The sequence below is a fragment of the Phoenix dactylifera genome, chromosome 8 (assembly GCF_051530095.1).
Source record: "Phoenix dactylifera cultivar Ajwa chromosome 8, Ajwa_hap1_PhDact_Kaust_v1.1, whole genome shotgun sequence".
Lineage (NCBI taxonomy): Eukaryota > Viridiplantae > Streptophyta > Magnoliopsida > Arecales > Arecaceae > Phoenix > Phoenix dactylifera.
The window spans coordinates 28,452,296-28,458,273 of record NC_143197.1 but is presented as its reverse complement, the minus strand read 5'-3'; positions in this window follow the sequence as shown (position 1 = coordinate 28,458,273).

The window sequence follows — 5,978 nt, the reverse complement described above, 5'->3', positions numbered from 1 at the left end:
TTAACTTTAAAAAGTTTCATAAATTTAGGACACATCCTCCTAACTTTAAAAAATTTCATAAATTTTTAAATTATCCCAAAATGACCCTTCCATTCATCTCCGTTAACAAAATAGCACACGTGACTATCACATGATAGCATAAAGTGGTTGTTGGACAAAAATATATCATTGATATGTATTAAATAGGGTGGAGTCTCAAAGGATCTTTCGTATGAAACCGATCTCAAAACATCCTTTGTATATAGCCCATAGTTAAGGACCATCCATATAGACAGATCTCAAAGCACTCCAAACCTCTTCATTCATCCACCTGCACAAATCTCAAAGAATCCTGAGTGAAGGATCACCTACCGCATACATCTCAAAGCACTCCGAACTGTTTCATTTATATGCATGCATAGATCTCAAAGCATGCTTAATATAGAACCCATAGTTAAAAATCATCCACCATGCAGATCTTAAAGCACTCCAAACCCTTTCATTCATCCACCTACATAGATCTCAAAGCATCCTTAATATGATCCATAATTAAGGATCACTTATCACGCAAATCTCAAAGCACTTCGGACTACTTTATTCATCAGTCTGCATAGATCTCAAAGCATTCTTATTTTATGACCCATAGTTAAGGATCACCCACTGCATAAATCTCAAAACATCCTTAATATATAACGTCTAGCTAAAGATCACCCATAGCATAGATCTCAAAGCACTTCGAACTCCTTCATTCATCTGCAAAGTCAGAAGACATTCATAGATGTCTAAAAAGGATGAGAGTGCTTTGGTCATTTGCAATGGCAAGCTAAGTTTGTCAGCTAGTTCAGAAACTGAAGAAATATTTTGGATAAATTTGGAAACTTGAAGGGTTGGTTTGAAACATTTTTGCTAGGACATGTCCAAGTTGGTTTGAAACATTTTTTTTTCTATTTTTCTTTTTTTTTTCTTAGCAAAAATGTTGGGAAACCCCCACCCCCTATTTTATCTATTAATGGAATGAGAACACAAGGCCTAATGATCAAAGACTAAGTCCCAAGAGTACATGGCTAACAAGACATCTTCGACGGCTTTCCAAGCCCTTCAACTCTCCAGTCTGAAACTAACTAATTAATTGAATATACAAACTACGTTGCGATCTCTCTTTATGGGTAAAATTTTCAGGCAATTCTCTCTTCATCAGTGATTTATAGTGATGGTGATCCATCTTCTCGGGGTACGGACTGATATAATTGAATGCATCATTTTCAACAACCAGGCTACATTATTAGAAATGTCTGGATCCAATATTGAATGAGTTGGGTGGACCATCGGCCAGGTTGTTCCCATGTAGTTATAATTCTTTATCTTCAATCCTCTTTATTCTTACTTACTTTTAGGAGGACAGGGAGCATCATCAACATCTCTATCGGTGTATAGACCGTGGTCCATCAAACGAAAAAAGAGGATTGGTGGCTAATGGCACACCCAAACCCCTAGAGGCATGAGATGTGATTGATGGATTGGTGCTTAATGTCACCGCCAAACCCCTACAAGCATGAGATGTGATTGATGGATTGGTGCTTAATGGCACAACCAAACCCCTCCACCCTGTTCAAGATAAAGATCATATTGGAGTGCAAGCTTTCCTGCAACTTTCTATAAGAAATCCTTACAGCATGACTACGTACCAAATTTTTATTCGCTGCATAACTCAGGTCCATAATTAATTGATTACAAAAAAAAAAAGGGAAGGAATATTTCATTCCCACTATTTTGGAGGTTGTCAAAATTTACTATATAGTCAGATTCTAAGAATTTCCTATAACTTAGGTTGTCAGATGGTGAATGAACGCACTGATCTCATGACCTGAATTATACTACTACATGACAAGGATTATTCTCTTCTTGTCATGGCGGCAGACATGATCGGATGCAATGCCATGTATGGAGCAAGTCACACGGAGAGCAGGCACCCACAGAGAAGCTCCTACGCAAGCTGTTTTAGACGAGGCTGTTGACGAATTCACGGTATTCACTATTTTGTTTCTGTTTTTTATGTGGAAAATTCTGTTCCGTTCCGGGGTTTCTAGAACGCGGATGCGAAAGACTTAATGACTTTGGACTTTGAAATCAATGGGTGATGAGCGGGTCATGACGCGGTCTGGCATGACGAAAGCTTCTGCCGACATGACACGGATTAACCACTTACGTCGACTTTCCAACTTGATGATACTCGCATGATATTCGACTGCACTGGAATCCTTCTGTTTTATTTTCTCGGTCACAAAAATAGTTCCCTCAGCCGTAATGTCATCCCTATCTGTTAAAATTGATCCCTCTTTCACGTTTTCCGGATCGAATCAAATCCTACTGTTATTTTTCTGTATGGTACTTGAGCTATACTCTCTTGTCAACGAGAAATTATACATGTTGCTGCAAATTGGACCCGGGGGCGACCACTTAGCCGAGAAGGAGGGAGTTCCGACAAGAGATGGCGGGTGGCGGTCCGTCGGCGGGTTACGTCCTCTGGAGGACTTGCAAAAAGCCGGTGGCCGGGATTTCCGGCGCCGGCCCTCCGATGCTTAAGTCAGGAGGGGCTAATGTGTAAGCGGAGAGAGATTATCCCCTGAAGTTTTCAGAGTCCAGCCCCCTTTAAGAGGGGGGGTTTCCCTTTTATAGAGGAGTACGGGATTACCTATGATGTGACGAGGCAAACGAGTTACCGTCATGATTGAGCACGATCGTGTGAGTTAATGCATTGCCATGGGAGATCAGGCTGGAGTCAATGAGTCATCATGGGTGATTGGACGTAGCCGAATGGGTCAACTAGTTGCCATGGAGGACCTGAGATCCGTGGATAGCATGCGCATTAATTGTTGAGTGAACCGGAGATCTGTGGAGGCCATGTGCATTAACTGTTGACGGCGGTAGCAGGGCATGGTCCCCGGATGAGCTGCAGAAGGATGTGACCGCAGCGGGCGAATAGTAAGGTCGGGCTTCCGAGGTCAAGAATGCTGAAGTCGGGTGCCCAGGCCGGACGCCTCCAGATCGGGCGCCTCTAGATCGGGCGCCTACAGGTCAGAAGCCTCGAGGCCGGGCGCCTCCAGTCACGTGCTGGTGATGCGTTCACGTGTCTCGGAGTGATCCATTTTTTTTCCAACAATACTCTATAATGCCCGCATCATGTAAGTCGTTTACTGCAACCAATCACCTCGCCTCTTTCCTATGGACTCCATTTAGAATGTGCTCTGATTGGCCCACGGGGAGACTCATTGGTACAATTTTTTTTCTTGCAAACTCCGTTCTATGCTTATCTCTTATTTGAGGCTTCTGCACAGTGGATAATACCTTCTGCATTCATTCAATTCCCAACGGCCCTAGCTGCATTTAACCATAAAACTTCTTAAAGTCCTGCGTCAGTAGCATCGACCGAACAGTATTTTCCCGCTGCACAGCTGTCGCAGGCAAAGCCCTATTACAAGTACCGCCTCATTGCCGTGCTGCACACTGTTCTTTGTCATAACTGATAAAGTTGAAGTATTAGTGGTCCTTTAGCCAAAAAAAACAGAAGTACTAGTGGTTGATTTGAGAGAGGACACTGGAAGTACCATCATCATTCCCACAAGGAGAGAAGTGCCAAGAAGCTACCTTAGGCCCAGCTGGCACAGTGATGGTATTGTCAGGCACTTTAAGAGGCTGCAGTAGAAAGGCAAGTAAAGTCAGCAGTGAAGAACGTAAAGCTATGGATTTCTTTGCCGATGGCCGCAAGCTAGCGTGGGTGTCCGACTGGAGAAGCTGAGGTCGCTAGGAAGGTACAGTGGTAATAGTCTGTTGAGCACGACAACAGGGGGAGAGTAAAGCCGAAGATAGGAACGAAAACAGTGGGACCCGAAGATTAGTTGAGGAGATTAACTGAGGATTTGACAGCACCCACGAGAGTGCACGCGTCCCACGAAATCTAATGAGCATCCTATGGGCATGAAAATGGATCATATATCATGCGTATCCCAGGCTCCATCTTTGCTAGCCGGCGGATCCAATCATCAAACTCGCTTCAAAATGATGCAGCTAAATAGAGAAGATTATAGGAAAAGCTGGGAACTTTTGATGCAGGCAAGTTCTGCAAGCATTTTCCGAAGGCAGCAAATGTTATATATGTTGCAAACATTTTTCCCATTGAAATGAAACCTACCTGCACATAGCGATCGATCGAAGCTGACATACACATTCGATGAATGGTAATGTTGCAACAAACCTCACTAATCAGGTCTGGTAACTCCATGGTCCACTATTGTTTTTAAGGCCACGTGCTTTATGTTCCCATTTAGCCTTAGATTGTTCACCCAGGCTACGTTTGGCCATGAAATGGTTAAAGTGGGAAGGTAAAATAGATTAAACCATTAGTGACCTCTCGTTAACCAGACAACCATAGGATTATTTACTGTTTGGTTAAAATTTCATGAGTAAGATGAGGAAAGAGTGTAGGAGTAACGAGAGAGAAGAGAGGGAGCTGGTAATTTAACTTTATTTCACCCTTACTAAATAAAATTAACTGGAGCATTTTGAACCCTTGTTCGACTGGTAACCATCATACAACCAGCATCTAAACGGTGCCTGGATGACCTAGCTAGCAACATAACTAAAAAAAATCAGGCTCACCTTCTATATAATAATCAGAAAGACAACCTCAGCATCAAATTTCTTCCTGGAAGACACTAGAAACTCAAATTTGTACAAAAGATACTCATCAATCAGGATCTGAGGGTTGTACAAGAATTATCCATGCTGATATAGCTCACAACCACCCCAGTCAATATCACTAAACAGGAGTAACAAGAGCTTCTTCACAACAAAAGGACAAGAACATGAAGAATGATGTTGAATAGTACCATGAAGTATGATAATAATACTATAATATTAAATGCATCACGACACAATTGGTTTACTTTTCTTTTAAACCCAAGCACTGAAAATCAATTTTCAAATTATTATAAACATTTTATATGCTAAATTTAATTGTCACAATACTTTAAATATACTACTTTATTGGCAGTACAAACAACAATTAGGCAAGTTTACAATGCACGCCTTCTATTACATTAGATTCTTGTGAACTAACGTCAAAAAGATCAGCTCGAAATTGCTCACAAGGATGTCTGAAATGATCATGTACCTTACATTGTGCATAGGGTTAGGCTAACAATACATACTGCTGCATGTCTATGAACCTCGGGATGAGAATAATATGGGTAAGATTCCACTTCAACTAGCTCCGGTCATTATTAAAGCAACTTGAATACATAGCTTTACAACAACAAATGCAACCTTTTCCTATAAATATGGGTTTAGCTATAGGATGCATTGAGATATATAGCACCTCTTGCCATAAATTATGCAATCTGACTCGATAAATAATGCTTCCAAATCAAAATTTGGAAAGGATGAGGATGCATCTACCCGTCCGTGCGATTCTTATTAAACTTCTAAAGATTAAGCATAATTTTTTTAATTATGGGCAATGAGAACATGGTCAGAAAGCAACGAAAAAGACCAATAGTTTCAAAAATTATTTGGCAATGTCTAGACTTTGACCGATCTATGGTACAGCATGGATGTGTGAAAAAAACCACATAAGTTTAACGTATTTTTTTAAGGTTATATTCCAGAAAATTACTTCATAATCCTGCATTGGATTGAATGACATGCTAATTATTGGACAGGACATTGACAGGATTGGCACATCAAAAGTACATGAGAAATTCTCAGAAATGAACCTAGAGAATGCAAAACAGCATGACCTTGAAGCATAACATGATATGACAGGAAGAAGCAAATAGATAATGCCAGACAAGTGAAGGAGACCAGCAAATACAAAATTCACCTTCAAGCCTCAACAAACCATATAAAGCATAAAGCAACAAAGGGTTGCAGGTCCTTTCAAAGTTTCTCTTCCCCCTTTTATTCTTTTATCACAACTAACACAGTAAAATAGCTTTAGCATG